Source organism: Phascolarctos cinereus, unplaced genomic scaffold, assembly GCF_003287225.1.
Source record: "Phascolarctos cinereus isolate Bilbo 61053 unplaced genomic scaffold, phaCin_HiC Scaffold_726;HRSCAF=1367, whole genome shotgun sequence".
Classification (NCBI taxonomy): domain Eukaryota; kingdom Metazoa; phylum Chordata; class Mammalia; order Diprotodontia; family Phascolarctidae; genus Phascolarctos; species Phascolarctos cinereus.
This window is the reverse complement of record NW_027556098.1, coordinates 5788973-5806957: the sequence shown is the minus strand read 5'-3', so window position 1 is coordinate 5806957 and position 17985 is coordinate 5788973. Positions and strand designations below refer to the sequence as shown.

The 17985-nt window shown below is 37.3% G+C and overlaps 1 protein-coding gene and 1 long non-coding RNA gene across 2 annotated transcripts in view; one reads left to right on the top strand and one right to left on the bottom strand.

Moving 5' to 3' along the window:
• GLRA2 (glycine receptor alpha 2) overlaps positions 1 to 17985 on the top strand; it is a 295767-nt gene that overhangs the window by 130230 nt on the left and 147552 nt on the right. The window lies entirely within an intron of this gene.
• The window catches only part of LOC110222504 (uncharacterized), a 53090-nt gene that overhangs the window by 791 nt on the left and 34314 nt on the right, over positions 1 to 17985 (bottom strand). Inside the window, exon 3 of the long non-coding RNA XR_002328410.2 lies at positions 12405 to 12518. This is a non-coding gene — a long non-coding RNA (uncharacterized LOC110222504). The remainder of the gene's footprint in view (positions 1 to 12404; positions 12519 to 17985) is intronic.

Sequence of the window (17985 nt, the reverse complement as noted above, 5' to 3'; positions counted from 1 at the left end):
TTTAAATGAGATATAATGAGCATAAAGTTGAATGTATGAATCACCTAGAAATTCCTAATGATTAGTTTTGAATTAGAGTGTTTCCTAAAAACTCAAGAAAAGACCAGAGTAAACCTATGTTGGTCTATCTCCTGAACAGAGGACATTGAGTCATTAGCAAAATTTTTCCCAAATTATTTATTAAATTTAGAGTTGAGTATATATTGGAGCAAGTGGATGGGACAGCATTCCCAGTCCTCAGTCACAGAGAAGTCATTGAAATCTCACCTCACATCTTGACTGCTTTGAGATCATGTTAAATGCAGTGCATTATCTTAATGATAAAATTCAAACCAAACCATAGCAATGGTGAAACAGTCTTTCTTACTTTAGTAAGAAACAGTACCTGCCCTCAAGGAGTTTACATTCCAGTGGAGGGGGAGACATAGAGGAGTGATGGACAGGGAAAGTTTTTGTCTGGGTAGCAACAAGAATAACAAGTAGAGCCACAAAACATTCCTTTCCTATGCCCTTTCCAGAAACAATGGTATAACTGATGTGTTTGCTAACAGAAGAAAAAATGGAAGGATGGGACAGTAGATGAATGGGAGGACAGATATCAAAAGGTCCCCAGATTTCTGACATGGGTAGTTGTAAAGCATAATCTGGGGTGTCTGGCTGTTGTCTTTTAGGAGAATTTGCCCTCATTCACTGGCCAATCAACCTCTGTCCCAGGGTAGAATTTCAAGCTGAGAAAGTTAACTGATATAGGGAGGGGAGAGTAGGGTCTCTGGACCAAATAGGCCTATTTTGGGTGCAGAGTGGGAGCAATGGCAGGGCAGATGACAGCGTTGTTATAAACTATCCAGGATGGATGATGAAAATGAAGATGATGATGATGTAGAGGGAGGGATTGTGAATACAAGAAACATAGTTATCCAAAGCTACCAGCTTACTTATGCTTCAGTGTTACATACTCTTCAAATCCAACAATTCCAGCAAATTATATACATATAGATGATCTAGATGTAGCACCTGTTATGTACAAGATACTGTGCTAGACTCACAAGATACAAAGGAAAAATTAAACAGTCTGTGACCACAAGGATCTTTTATTCTATTGGGAGGATGCAACATGAGTCTAGAGCAGTAAATAGAAAGTAATTTGAAGTGGGACAGAGAAACAAAAACCAGGGGACAAGAAATATCAGAGATGACTTCTTAGAGGAAATTGCACCTTAGTGGTCTTGAAGGATGGTAAGAATTCAGAGAATCAGAGGTGAAAGGGGGTACAATCCAGGTGTAGGGGATAGTCCCTGTAAAGGCTTGGATACGAAAAACTAGAATACTGAGTTTGGGGAATGGCTATAGTCCAGTTTTGGCTAGAGTAGACCATGAAATATAAAATGGAATAATTTTATGAAACGAATCTGGAAGAGATAGATTGCAGCCAGTTTGAGTAAGATTTTCCATGTTAATCTAAGAAGTCTAGGTTCTATCAAATGAATAGAAACTCTATACAAACTTTTGTTTCCCTAATGAAAGAACATATAGGGATTTTTTTGAGGAGAGAGGGCATTTTTGTTCTCATGGGAATTTATATTACTAGTGATACCAACCACCCCCACCATCTCTGCCCCCAACCTGGTTGCATCATTAGAAAGATCACTTCTAGTCTGGCAAAAAATAAGAATTCACTCTGGGCCTATTTATTTGTTTGTTTGTTAATTGTTATTGATCAATTTTGTTTCTTTCTTATTGTATCCCATGGGTAAACACATGATTTAAGTTTGATGGATAGCTGAAGTATAAATCAATGTAATTTTAAGTCTTGAATCAGAGAACATTAAACCTCTGGTTACTCATTGCTATTAAAAGAACAACAATTTATTTTCAGATAGAGAGCTGGAATATTTTCACTTGTTACTCCTACTTTTTGCTAATGCCATTTCTATGAAAAATATTATAATAGTCAAATCACCATTACTATGTTAGTCCAAACCATCAATATTATAATAGTCAAACCACCAAACAATCTGTATACATCCAGATAATATTGTACTTTATCAGTTCTGTATATTGGACTATCGCTGATTCATGAGCAAGTTATCTGCTTTGTAGGGTAACCGTAGTTATTTCAGTCTTCATCTCTGTTTCCACCCACTATGAGCCCTCAATAGCAGAGCTATCAGGTTTTATATTAGGGTCTAATTGAGAGAGAGGGAGAAGGAGAGAGAGACAGAGAGAGAGAGAGAGAGAGAGAGAGAGAGAGAGAGAGAGAGAGAGGGAGAAAGAGAGAGACAGAGACAGAGAGACAGAGAGACAGAGAGACAAACAGAGACACAGAGAGAGAGAGAGAGAGAGAGAGAGAGAGAGAGAGAGAGAGAGAGAGAGAGAGGCATCCACATATGCATGTGTGCATGAATGTATGTCTATGTATATATTTGATTCCTCTCCGAGATCCATTCCTGACTCTCTGGACTTTCTCTCCCAACCCCCTGTGACCTCCTGACCCTGAAAGTTCACTCTGCCCCTGACTACCTCATGTTGGAAGTACACTCTATTCCTATGTCCCCTTTCTCTGATTTGTCAGTTTTTCACCGAAAATTCATTTTAAGGAAAGTGCCCAAGCCAGTCCTGTCTTTATTCCTCTCTGGACATTCTCCATCATACTCCCACATGGCTACCTTCTTCCTTTTATATATTGTCTTCCCCTTTTAAAATGTAAGCTTCTTAGGGATGCATAGGGACTATCTTCTGTTTGTATTTATATTCCCAGCACTTAGCACTGTGCCTGACACATAGAAAGTATGCTTAATAAATGCTTGTTGATTTGTTAATTTGACTTGACATAAGTGTACTGCATTCTAAAGATGTTAATACAAAGAATGGTCCAAGGTCTAGAAAGTAAATCATATGACAGCTGCTAGATGACACAGTGGGTAGAGCCCTGGATCTGCAGTCAGGAAGATATAAGTTCACATTTGGCCTCAGAAACTTGTTTGCCTCAGTTTTCTCTTCTGTGAAATGGGGGTAATAATAACAGCTACCTTCCAGGGTTATTGTGAAGATCAAATGAGATGATTGTAAAGTGCTTAGCACAGTGACTGGCACATAGTAAAAGCTATATAAATGTTAGCAATTATTACCATTATTATTATCTTACACTTCAATTCCCATAATAAGTATTTGTAAAATCAAAACAAATCCCCAAAAAGCATAAAAATAAACACAGTTTGTGTTCCAGCATTTGTTGTAGAACACAAAGAGATGGACAAATTCTATGAAGAAGGCACTCCAAATTGGATAAGCATATGCTTTCATATTCAGTAACTTTGGTACTGAGCATCAGGTTAATGGAAAATGTCTGAAAAATATGACAAGACCAACGACTTGTAGACTACATAGACGTCTATACTTATGTATCATAGATGTGTTTTTTTAATTAAAAAAATCACATAATTTTAGGCTCATAGTCCAAATGAATCAGAGATCAAGAGCTGGAAGGGACATCAGAAGCCATCTAATCCAATCACCTAATTTTATGTTAGGAGACTAAGGTTAAGTGACCTGCCTAAGGTTTCACAGGTAATGAGCATTTCATTTGAACCCAGGTGACACTTTAGTGAATAGTCTTTTCAATGTACCCTAACAAAGCAGAGGACTTTGAATTTGTCAGGTGTTGAAAAACATCACCAAAAAAAAAAAAAAGAAATTAATTGCATTTTATCTCACAGAAATGAGGGGATTCATTCTTGAATCAAATTCTTTTAGACAAACTATTGACTTATTAAAGTTCAAAATTAACAAAATAAAAAGGGTAAATTAGAAAAACACATGATATTTATTTAAAATAACCACAACCTAACCTATTTAATTAAGCTATTGATTTTCTAAATGGGAAATGGATAGAGGAAAGGACATTGGTGCCAAAAACAAAGATTTAGGATAGAAGTTTAACCAACATAAATCAAATAATGAGACTCCCCCAAAAAACCTGAAAATTGTATTAATTAATAAATATTTGGCTTATATGTCAATCTGATAAGTAGTGAAGGAAAATGCCAGTTTTGAATGCAAACTTATCTGAAATATCTTACAGAGGATTGTTGAACATCATTTATTAGCAGCATCCACTCAGAAATGAGAGAGGAGCCAGGAGGAGGAAAATTGGTTTAAAGAAAGCTTGGCAAGAGATCCAACTGAAAACATCTTGAGGGCATTTAAGGATGAATCTGGAAAGAGGATAACAAATAGATGAAAAATTGAAAGTATCTGTAAAAATTTTATAACAAACTCTTTTTATCATCAAAAAAATGGAATCACTGTATTTGGATTCTAACATTGTAAGCCTAGATGTGCTTATAGAGACAGTAGAAATAGTTCTGGAACAACAACAACAAAAAAGAAATATGAAAAAAATCAAATGGATTAGATTAAATATCTGCTGAGGCTGATGTAATTTTGAGGCCATTGAGAAAATGATTTTCAAGGTATCTGAAGGAGGGGAAGATACCAAAGGCGTATGCACATACATACACACATATACAAATCTCAGTCCTTATTACTACAGAAAGTTTGATGAAGAGAACATCAATAAATACTGACCTGTGTGCATACTTTTTCAACTATATAAAATTTTATGAGAATAATCTACACATACGTACAAATACAAGAGCATCCTTGATGAAGATATTAGAAGGGACTAGCATCTTTATCATCACAAAATCGATTAAAAGATGTACAATACAAGAACCTATTGTATTTTGTTACATATTAACTATGTAAAAACTATGATTCAATAGAAAAAAATCCTACAACAAGCTATCTCCAATATGTGTGTTGAGGTTATATATGATTTCTTGACAGATACAACAATATAAATAACCATGTTCACAACCCTCTGGTCCTTAATATCAAGTCAGGCATAAAATAGAGAAATATATATTCATTAAAGATGTTCAGGAGAAGATTCTGGGAAGATGGCAGAGTAAGTCAGAAAATTACAAGCTCTCAAGATTTTCTCCCACAAAAGAGATGAAATAGCAATTCAGGGAGAATATTAACCATTAAAAATAAGAGTTGGGGCAGAACAGGGGCCCTCCTGGGACAATCCAAGAAGATCTGAAGAAAAGTCCCAGGATGAGGTTTGGTGAAGAGTAAACACTTTTATGCTATGGTCCACTTACACAGCAAGTGGAAACCCTAAAGTTAGCTGGGTTGGGAGACTGCTTTTGCCCCAACTGAAAGAACTTACCTCTGGGGCAGTGAGAGGTGTTGAGCATCTGAGCTGGGGAAGATAGACAGAAGCTCTGCTGACAAGGAACTCCAGATCCAGCTGTGCGGAGACATGGTGGGGATGGGAAGGAAACAGCACTTGCCTGGTGAGTGCAGAAGCAGTGGGGCAGGAATGCCTCTGGCTATGGGCACTTACAGGAGGCTAGAGGTCTTGGTTTGAGTTCAAGTTCAGAAGGGAGAATCAAAGGGGATCAGAGGCAAGAGGTACCATCCGCCATACCCCAGAGGTGATTATAAAAACTGAGTTAACTATAAATTTTTTAAAAATGCAAAGGCAAAGGAAAAAAAAATCAACCATAGAGAATTACAATGGGAATAGAAAAGATTGGGGTTCATTTTCAGAGGAGGCTACTGAAGCAAAGAACCCTCTTTTACCCCAAGGAGTAACATCAAATGGTCACCTGCTGAAAAAGAATTCATAGAAGAACTTAATAAGACTTTTAAAATCAAATGAGAAAGATTGAGGAAAAACTAAAAAATAAAATGATAAGAACAGCTGAAGAAAAACATGAAGATTATGAAAATAAAGTCAACCAATTTGGGAAATGAAAGCCAAAATCTTAAGGAAGAAAATGACTTCTTGAAAATTAGAATTGGGCAAGGGGAAGTCAGCAAAGTTATAAGAGATCAAGAAGTAATAAAACAAAATATAAAGAATGAAAATAAAAAGACCAGAGAATGTGAAGCATCTCCTAAGAAAAACAACTGATCTGGAGAACAGATCAAGAAGAGAAAAACATAAGACTCATCAGACTGCCCAAAAGCTATGATAAAAAAAAAAAAGAATCTTGATATAATGATACAATAAATAATTAAAGAAAATTGTCCTGAAGCATTAGAACAAGGGGGGAAATAGAAATAGAAAAAAAGTCCACCAGTCACCACCTTAAAGATATCTTATGAAGAAAATCTGTAGGAACATTATAGTCAAAGTCCAAAATCCCCAGATCAAAGATAAAATATTATGAGCAACAAGAAAAAAAACAATTTAAAGATGGCAGTTCCACAATTAGAATCACACAAGATCTAGCAGTGATGACACTAAAAGACCACAGGTCTTAGAACACTGCATATTGAAGAGCAAAAGAACTGGAGTTCTGGCCAAAAATATCACATCCAGCAAAGCTAAACATTATCTTGAATGAAAGAAAATGGACATTTAATGAAATATCAGACTTTCAGGGATTTGTTAAAAAAAACTGAGTTAAATAAAAGACTTTATATACAAGAGTCAAGAAAAATATAAGGTACATACCAAAGACTAATTATAAGGTACTCAATAAAGACAGACTGTTGACCTCTTATGTATGTAAAATGTAAAACATATATCTAAGCTTGTTATTAGCAATTGGGTAGTTTATAAGAAAGATTGGGGTAGACTTGAGTATGATATGACTTTAAAAAGTAAAACTGTTTTGGAACAGCTAAAAAGAGTAATTATTTTATACAAATGAGGTGTGAGAAGAAGAACCAACACAGAGAAACTAGATAGGGGAGGAGGGCTCTTAGTTCTCAAAACCTCCTTTCATTGGGAATGGGTTTAAGAGGGAACAATACATATATATCTAGAAGAGTGTAAATTCAGAAAGAAATAAAATGCTAAAGGGATAGGGAGAGGAGAGGCTGAGGGAATAGGTCAAAGGAGGGTATAGAAAGGTGTTTAGATTTAAAGGAATGGGAGGATATTGGAGAGGGGCTAGATTAAGTAATAGGAAGGCAAGGTAGAGGGTAGAAGTAAAGCAGAGAAGTTAGGAGGGATAGGAAGTTAAGAGATATGCATAAATATAAAAACAAAGATCAGAAGTAGAATTTGTTAGGGAAAGTATATGTATGTGTAGGTAGGTAGGTAGGTATACATATGTTTATCTATATATCCATATATAAATATATCCATGCTTAATTGTAGCCTTTGGTGGGGGGGGGAGGGAAAAGGAGGGAAAAAGAACAAAGTAAAAAAGAACAAAAGAAAACTAACAAGGAAGCAAAGAAAAGACAGACAGCTCTCAACACAGTGCCTAACAGGGGTAGGATTTGTTCTGTGAAGTTTAGATTCATTCAAAGGGCCACACGTGAGGACCTAGAGGGCCACATGTGGACTCAAGGATGCAGGTTCCCTACCCCTGGAGTAGTACTTATTATATAGGCTTTCTTAAAATGGAAATCTAGTGCTATACGTATTTTGAATCTTCTCACGTTCTGCTGTGCATATGACATGCTTCTGTTTCTTTTCTTATTATGCATTTGTTTCATTATTTAAGTTTATAATGTTTCTTTTTTTTCTTATTTTGTATTTCTGTTTTAGCAAAAAAAAAAAAAGATGACACAAAAAAAGGCATTCAGTACTGTCACAAAGGAGATTCAACATAGAATTCAAGTCAAGGCAATTACCTCCAAATGCTTTTGTTTGTAGATTTTACTATGCTTATTCCCTTGCAATATTATAGAGCTTTTTAAATGATATCATAATCACTCCAAGAATTGTCTTCATTTCTGCACAGGAAAAATCAATTACATGAAGAATGCTTATTTTCAAGATTATGATAAGCAGCTGAATGTTCATCTACCAATGCATATCTATGTATGCATATACATCTATATCTATCTGCAGGCATCTGTAACTATATATCTATATTTATAAAATATATTTATATATGTTATAAGTGACATATAATATAACATGTTATTTATGTTGTATATAGTTACAGATGGATCAATATATAGATAGATGGAGATCATCATCACAATAATAATAGTAATAGCTAGCATTTATATGGGTTTATTATGTGCCAGGGTCATGCTAAGTCTCTACAATATCTTATTTGATCCTCACATTAACCCTGGGAGGCAGGTGCTATTGTTGTCTCCATTCTACAGTTGAGAAAACTGAGGCAAACAGAGATTTATAGCTGTAGATATAGAAATAGTAGAGATAGAAAGACTGATAAAGATAGATGGGTATAAATAGATATTTTGAGTAGGTTCTTCAAACAGTTCCTCCTTTAATTGCTCTCCTGGATCTACTTCTGACTCAACTGCCTTTACCCTGTGGTCTTCTCACCCTAGAACATCCTTCTACTTCTACAAATCCCTCCTTCTGTTGATTAGTTTCTCCAGAAACCTCCATTTTAAGGAATAGCCTAGCCATCTTTCATTCTTCTGATGACTCTGTTTCTGATAAAAACTTAACAGAGGCAGAAGTCAAATTCTGTGTAATTAGATGGTACAGTGGATAGAACAATGGGCCTGAAGTCAAGACTCATCTTCCTGAGTTCAAATCTGTCCTCAGACACTTACTAGCTGTGTGACCCTGGGCAAACCAATTAACCCTCTTTGCTAAGGCAAAGGTTTCCTCATCTGTAAATGAGCTGGAGAAGGAAATGGCAAAACCACTCCAGTATCTTTGCCAAGAAAACCTCAAATGGGGCCACAAAGAGTCAGACCTAACTGAACACTGGGCTAGATTTTGAGGATAAAACAAAGAAATCAATCATTAGTCCTTCCTTTCACAATGTTTGTAATCTGATAGAGTTTAAATCTAGTAAACTGCCCTTCAGAAGTGGGGCTTCATTCTGTATTGCTCCAAGAGGCATAACTAGACCAATAAGAGAAAATTACAAAGGGGAAGACTTTGGTGCAAAGGAAGACATCTCCAATAATTACAGCTGTCCAAAGTCAGAAGAGATTTTCTCATTTGGAACTGAAATCGCTTAAGTAAAAGTTGGGTTGCTGGAAGATACCTAGAGTTTAAAGGGCCCTCAGAGGTGATTTAGTCTAACTCTCTCATTTTATGGGTGAGGAGCCTGAGGCCCAGGAAGTGAAATGATTTGCCTAAGGACTCATCACTAGTGAGTATTAGAGGTAGAGGTGGAATTTGAAACCTGGTCCTCAGACTTGTTAGAATGAGATAAACTAGGAAATATCGGATGAACTTCTGCTTTGGGTGAGGGTTAAGCTAACTGTCATTTAAAACTTCCCTTAACTCTATGATTCTTTGATGTTTGAATGTTCTGTTGTTCAATAATTTCCATATACACAAGTAAGATTTAAATTTACTTAGACATTAGGCATATATGTTCATTTCACACATGAATAAGTATAAATCTTGTCCTGGGATGAGGTTATGCAATGTTAGAAAAACCAGAGGTCATTTCTAAAGGGATTTCAAGCATGTTTTGCTTGGTGATACTCTGCTCTTTACAAAATTTTGCTTCTACTTGTGTTTATTTTGGGGCCATAGGTTTATCCCCCAAATGACAAATTATAAATTCCTTGAAGGTGTAGGCAGTTCTTAGGTTCACTTAATAAATATTCCAGACATGCTAGCATTCTGTTTACCATAAACCAATTAATTTATTGGGTGTCTTCCAGCCACACATTTCCCCTTCCTCCATTCCCCTTCTAACAGGCTTCCCTTGATATATATATATATATATATATATATAAAAATCAGATCAGATCAAGTTAGTTTCATTGGTACATTCCTAATTGGACACATAAAATTGACATTCTAAAAAAAATACTCCTTCACTCCCCTTTTAGGAAGCTATTCCTGTTGACAGTGTTTAGAGGTTTAGAAACTGCTCTGAACATGAACCCCTAGAAGCAAACTAGAGATTGGGACTGTGCTTGTCATCCTGATACTGAAAAGAAAATAGAGATGAAATTGGTTGGAAAGTTGCGTGAAATCAGGCTGGCTTTGAATGTGACAGATTTTATTAAATAATTATTTTATTTTTCTTTACTTCTTTATCATTGCTGTGCAGTTATCTGATTTATAGCACATTGTTCTTAGCTGTTTGCTTGCATTTTAACATAATGGGAAATTTTAGGAGTCCTTAGATACTCTGCCAAAATCCATCCTACCCCTTGCACAGCAAAGCCAGGATGGTGGGAAACTATTCCTCATTGGTGTATGACATACATCTTGTATGTCATTGCTTTTGTATAGGCTATCCTCCACCTAGCTCCCACCCCCAATTTCAGAATCCTTCTCTCCTTCACTTTTTATATAGTCACTGGTTTTCAACTAGATAACACAGGGCAGCTAGGTGGCACAGTGGATAGAGTACTTGGGCCTGGAGTCAGGGATATTCATCTTCCTAAGTTCAAATCCAGCCTCAGACACTGTGTGACCCCAGGAAAATTACTTAACCCTGTTTGCCTCAGCTTCTTCATCTGTAAAATGAGCTGGAGAAGGAAATAGCAAAACTCTCCAGTATCTTTGCCAAGAAAACCCCAAATGGAGTCACAAAAAGTCTCACAACTGAACAATTAAAGTTTTCTTCAAGGCTCAACACAAGCACCTCCTTCTATGAAGCCTTTCCTAAACCTCATCAGCTGTTAATGCCTTTCCTGCTCAAAATTAACTTATAGATATTTTTGATTACATTTTGGATATATTTATATAATATGTCTATGTGTTTTCTACCCTGACCGAATGTACTTGAGGGCTTATTTCATTTTTATCTTGGTATTCATGTAAGTTTTTGACAATTAGGATGTACTTATCAATTGATTTATTAATTGATTATATTCCACATGATGTGAAGTTAAACACACTATTATATAGTGGAAAGAATAATGTGTTAGAGATCAATAAAGTGGAAAGCTGTTGAGTCATTTCACTCGTGTCTGACTCTTCATGACCCAATTTGGGTTTTCTTGGCAAAGATACTGGAGTGGTTTGCCATTTCCTTGTCTGGCTCATTTTATAGATGGGGAAACTGAGGCAGACAGGGTTAAGTGAGTTGCCTAGGGTCACACAGCTAGGGTCTGAGTCTGGATTTGAACTCAGGCCTTCATGACTCCAGGCCTGGCACTCTATCCACTGCATCACCCAAGGTACACAGTTAGTAACATTTACCATTTGTACATTGTCCTTATTTAAGAAGTATCCAAACATCCTGATGTTACTGATGCTTACATGAGATATAATGGTAGAAATGAGTTCCTGGGCATATTAATAAGTTTTGTTTTTTTTGTTTTTTGTTTTTGCTAGGCAATGGGGTTAAGTGACTTGCCCAGGGTCACACAGCTAGTAAGTGTTATGTGTCTGAGGCTGGATTTGAAACTCAGGTCCTCCTGAATCCAGGGCTGGTGCTCTACCCTCTGCGCCACCTAGCTGCCCCCCATATTAATAAGTTTATAAAGAGAAAATTGTAGGGATGAGAGAACTGTAAGTATGGAGAAATAGGAGTCATTCAGGTGTACTGTATTGAGTCAAGATTGGGGAGGGACAGGGACACACACACACCACACACACACACAGAGGCAGACAGACAGAAAGAGTGACAGCATGCTTGGTATGTTGGGACTAAAGAAGCAGTATGTGAGAAGCCTATCTTCAATATTCCTAGTGAGTACATAGAAATTCCCATGAATTGCAAGCAGTAAAGGAATAAGGGGCTTGAGGATCACAGTGGTGGTAGTGGTGTTTGGAATCCTCATTCCTCCTTGTGGAATGACACCAATTTGGGGCTGGGAGGGCGGTACTTCATGATTGGAAATTCATAGTCTCCCTTCAGGAAAGAACTGCCTAGCCTGAGTGATAGTAGCCAGGTGAGCAGCAAAGAGGAAGGACAGGAAAAGGAAGAAAGGGGAAAAGAGACAAACCAATGTAGACAAAGCCATATAATGAGGGGAGAAAGAGACAAAAGCATGCATAGAAGTAGAAAAATGGGTATGTAGATAAAGTGATAGAGATGCACAGACAGACAGACAGATAGGAAGTGTTGGAAAGGAGAGAACAATCATACTCTGAGATAGGAAGATAGGTTTCATGGGGTTAATTGATGAGACAGCAGAAAGAGTAGTGGGATTAGAGTGAAGAGGTCAGAGTTTGAGTTTTAACTCCTATATTTACTATGTGTGACTCTGGATAAGTCACGTCATGTCTCTAAGTCCCAGTTTCCTCATCTATAAAAGAGGATGTGATTTTTGCATACCTACCTTAGTGATTTGTTATGAAGAATGATTTTTTCTTTTGTAAATATTAAAATATATAACTTTAAATTACATAAAATTTTATTGTTAGCCTTAGTATCACCACTAATAATAATGAATGGGGTGGAGAAGGGCAAGTCTCAAATTTTCAGTAACCAGAAGAGGACAGCAAAGACCTGGCTCACCTGGTGTGGCAGCTACCTGGACAAGGAGCTGATGAAATGAGGACATTCTATCAGAGAATGCTAGTTATGATGGGGAACACATAGTGATCTTGTTTAGTTGAGGTGGAGAAATACCTACAGGTGAGAACATAATTGAGTTACCAGTACAGCAGTTATTAGCTGACATGCTATGTCATTTAGGAAGAAGGGAAATGTCTTTTAGTTTTCAGACATCTGGCCAAATCAGACTGACCAGACAATTCCAAGCCTTTGCCCAGCTCAGATGAGCTTGGAATTCAAAACAAAGGAAGCTACAGTGTTCCTCTTTGTTGTTGTTATCATTCAGTTACTTCAGTCATGCCCAACCCTTCATGACTCCATTTGGGATTTTCTTGGCAAAGATACTAGAGAGGTTTGCCATTTCCTTCTCCAGCTCATTTTAAAGATGAGGAAACTGAGGCAAACAAGCTAAATGACTTGCCCAAGTTTACATAGCTAGTAAGCTTCTAAGGCCAGATTTAAACTCATGAAGATGAGTCTTCCTGACTCCAGGCCCAGCACTTTGTGCACTATGGCACCACCTAGCTGCCCTTGTTTCTCTTTGGTCCTGCCTTATTCTCCCATAGTATGTTTGCCTAAATAAATATGTAAAGACTACAGCATAGAAGTTGAAGGGAATACTGATACAGGAGTTTTGAAATTGATTTGTTCACAATGAAGGATGCTTCTCTTTTGCCTCCAAGAGATAGAAAGGATTGCTAACTGGAACAAATACACCAAAGGCTAACTGGGATAATTTGCCCAGGACAGACTATTAGTTCTTCTGATACAGGTGAGATGATTTTCTCTTATAATGTTTAATACAGATCAAGAGGATTTCCTAGATACAAAATGGAAAAGAAGGTATAGATGTTGCAGGCCTGCACAGCTCATCCAGATGGTCTGCATATGCAGGAAATTTCATAAATTTTCCGTTCTGACGTTTACGAAGTTACAGCAAATTGAACCTCTAGTTGTTGTAGTGAGTGGGTGATAAAAATATGCAGGATGATGATGTGTGTGAATCCCCTTGGGACAGAGCTTGAGCACCACTGGTTCGTTTGCTCAAGATTGCATTTGGCAGGGTTTGCAGTGAAACAGACAGCAGGAAAAGACACACAAGCTGTTGCCCTGATTGGTTCTTATTTTGGCTGGCAAGATCTTCTTAGAACAGCATTTTTGGAATTAGACTTACTCTGAATTACTTGCTTCTTTTCTTTCTGCCAATATTAGATATAGTATTTCTTCTTGAAAATTTTTTTAAAGAGCTGAACTAGGACTATGCAATGAGTATGTATTGTGTCCCACTTTATAGTGTGCTACGTAAAAGTGTAATCTCATAAATATATGAGCTATGTGGTAATGAGTTCAGATAGAATTCATTGTAAGATTCCTTACAATGGTCAGGTCACTTAATTTATTAGTGCTCTAGACCAGAGGTATTGAACATGTGGCCCACAGGCCAACATATGACCCACAACACTCTGAGGGGAGCCCAAGCCAGATTAAAGCGTGATTCCAATCGGATTTTAATGTATGGATGTGGTAATACAAATATATAAGCATGTGTGGTTTTCTAAGTCAGTATGTGGCTCACAAGGATCCTTTACATATGGTTCATTTCTATTTGAGTTTGACACCACTGCACTAAACAAATCTCTAAATTTGAGAGAAAGTGAAGGCCTATATTGACAGAGGCAGTTTTCTCATTGGGGAATTCCCTATGACCAGGGATATGCTGAAACCAGCTCTAACCCTTGAGAGAAATATTTGCTGAATTTTCAGTGTGAGCATTTATGTTTCAGAAATCCAAAATAATTAGAAATTACAACATAACATTGTTTTATTGATTGTCTGGGCTTAAGAGAGTGTTAGTAATGCAGATTTAACTTAAAAGTGTGAACTGAGTTTTTTTTTAATATATATTTATTTTTAGTTTTCAACATTTACTTCCACAAGATTTTGAGTTCCAAATTTTCACCCCATCTTTGCCCCTCCCCCCACCCCAAGATAGCATGCATTTTGAATTTCCCTTCTGCTAGTCTGCCCTCTCTTCTATCTCTCCCCCACCTTCTCTTTTCCCCTTCCCCTTCTATTTTCCTGTAGGGCAGGATAGATTTCTGTACCCCATTTCCTGTATTTCTTATTTCCCAGTTGCATGTGAAAACTTTTTTTTAAACATGTATTTTTAAAACTTTGGGTTCCAAATTTATTCCTTCCTCCCTTCCCACCTACCCTCATTGAAAAGGCAAGCAACTCAATATAAGTTATATATGTGCAGTTATGCAAAATACTTCCATAGTAGACATGTTGTAAAAAACTAACTCAATTTCTCTTAATCTTATCCTGCCCCCCCATTTATTCTATTATTTCTTTTGACCCTGTCCTTCCCCAGAAGTACTTCTTCTGATTACCCCCTTTCCCAATCTGCCCTCCTCTCTATCATCCCCCTGTTCTTTTGCTCCCTTTCCCCTCCTATTTTTCCGTAGGGTAAGACAGATTTCCATACCCAATTGAGTGTGTATTTTAGTGAACCGAGTTGTTAAATGTTTATCAGCATACCTAAGTATGGCTCTATGAATATTGTTTGAGTTCATCAAAAGTGCAGCAGAAGTCTCAGGAGCTGAAGTCCTCACCAGACTGGAGGCCTGGTGATAATATGGGAATAATGTACTGATAATAACTAGCAATTGCATAGTGCTTTAAGTTTTGCAAAGTCTTTTACATCCATTATCTCATTGGAACCTCACAACAACCCTGCATAAGCCAATGAAAGAAGCAATGAGGTGGTGTAGTAGATATAACACTGGGCTTGGAATCAGGAAGACTCATCTCCATGAGATTAAATCTGTCCCCCGAAACTTCCCAACTGTGTGACCCTGGGCAAGTCGCTTAACCTCAGTTTGCCCTGGAGAAGGAGATGGCAAACCATTCCAGTATCTTTGCCAAGAAAATGCAGTGGACAGAGGTCTACAGGGTCACAAAGAGTCAGACATGACTGAACAACAGCAAAAGTCAGTGAAATCATGGGTCCAATCCTTATTCCTATCAAGTTCCCCCAACAGGGGGATTTCATAGAATCACAGATCTAGAACTGATCACCTAGTCCAAACTTCTGATTTTACAGAAGGGGAAAGCAAGGCCCAGGGAAATAAAGCGACTAGCCTACGGTCTCTCCAGACATATTGGGCTAGGAATCCTAAGGTCTGAATTATAGGCCCGTACATGTCATTAACCATCTCTATGACCCAGGGAAAGTGACAGGACTCTGGCCATCATCTTTCTCATCTATAAAATGACAAGGATCTGACTGAATAAAAAGTTCTTAAATTGTTTGTTTGTTTTTTGTGTCATGGAGCCATTTAGCAGTCTGGTGAAACCTTTCTCAATCAATAAGCATTTATTAAGTACCTGCTATGTGCCAATCATTGTGCTAAGTGCTAGAGGGACAAAAAAAGGCAAAAGACAATCCCTGCTCTCAAGAAGCTTACAATTTAATAGGGGAGACAACATGCAAACAAATATATACAAAGCAAAAATATACAGAGCAATTATAGACAGGATAAATAGGAAATAATCAACAGAGAGGAGGGATTCAAAAGGGTTAGGGAAGGCTTCCAGTAAAAAGATATGATTTTAATCGTGACTTAAAGGAATACCTAGAGGTCATGACTTAGGTGGAGCAAAAGAGGTAGAGCATTCCAGAAATGAGGGACAGCAAGAGAAAATGTCCAGAAGCAAGAGATGGAGTGGATCTTTCTACCTTTCTACCTTGCCAATCTTCTCACACATTACTCTGCATAAGTCCCCTTTACTATACAGTGTCACTGCCCTCCTTGCAATTTCTAGCACAAGATACTCACTCCATCTCCCTGATACCAGGAATTTTCACTGGCTGTCTACCATGCCTAGAATTATCTCCCATCTCAGTACCTCCTGCTTCCTGGCTTCATTAAAGTTTTAACTAAAAGCTCACCTTTTGCAAAAAGACTTTCCCAGTCTTCCTTAATGCTAATGCTTTCACTCTGAAATTATCTCAGATTTATCATATATATATATATATATATATATATATATATATATGTATATATATGTATATCTTCTTTCTACAGAGTTATTTGTATATTTTCTCCTCCATTAGAATATAAGCTCTGTGACATTTAAAAAGTTCAAGAGATAGTTTCTGGGTAATTTATTATTTTATTAATAATGTTAGCATTTTATTAATAAAAGGGTCAATGACACTCCCAAATGCCAAAAACTAATCGTGGTGGTGAGCTCACAGTTTATATGCCCTTGGAAGAACAGGTATTCCTGAGAGCAGCAATCAGCTCTGATTGGTTAACAATTGAGAGAATGAATATTATACTGAGAAGTGGGCTTATTCCAATGACAGTCTTGAGGTAAGTGACACCAAGCACCCAAATCTTGGGCAAAGGGATTTATCAAATCCGTGTCACCCACTTGACAAAAGGCAGAATCCACATTTTCCCATACCTGTCTGAGTAAACACAATGAGCAGGAATCCACTCATTCACCTAAACTTAAAACTTCTTTTTTGTCATTGATCATATCTTAGGTTTCTTGGCAGGTTAAGTCTTTGGCCAAGATTTTCCACTCCGGTTGATTTCTGGATGAGGAAGTAGAAAGGGGGAAAAAATCTTGGCCCTCATTCAATAATTCATTATTAAACACAATAAAGAAATAATTTATCTCAGCTCTTTGAGGAATGGGATTATTTTTGCCTTTCTTTTTATCTTCAGCACTTAACACAGTGCCTGGCACATAGCGGTGCTTAATAAATGCTTGTTGACTTGTTCCATTCATTCAAAATTGATTGATTTTAATGAAGTAAGGCAGAGAGAGAAGGGAGGATATGAGTTTAAACATGAGAGAGTAATTTTAGCATTCAGAATCATAAAGGTCAAGCTGTTGTGGGTGATGGCAAAATCAGGGGCATGGACATCCTTGTGTGAGGGTGAGGCATAGTTCTCCTTAATCTTAGTACCTCAGTACCTTCCCTCTGAGATTATCCCCCTCTCCATTTATTTTATGTATAGTTTATTTGTGCATAGCTATTTGCATTGTTGTGTTTCCCATCAGACTGTGAACTCCTTGAGGTCTGGCAGTATCTTTTGCCTTTCTTTGTATTCCCTTCATTTAACATAGCCCCTGTCACATGTTGTTGCTTTTCAGTCATTTTAGTGATGTTTGACTCTTTGTGACCCCATTTGGGGTTTTCTTAACAAAGATACTGGAATGGTTTGCCATTGGTTTTCTTAACAAAGATACCGGAATGGTTTGCCATTTACTTTTCCAGCTCATTTTTCAGATAAGGAAACTGAGGCAAACAGTGTTAAGTGACTTGCCCAGGGTCACGTGGCTACTAAGTGTCTGAGGTTGAATTTGAAATCAGGAAGATGGGTCTTCCTGACTCCAGGCCTAGCACTCTATCCACTGTACCCATAGCAGACATTTAATAAATGCTAGTTGATTGAAGGCAGAATGAAAATGCAGACCAGGAAAGCTGATAATGAAATGAAAGGAACTGAAGCTGTGAGGA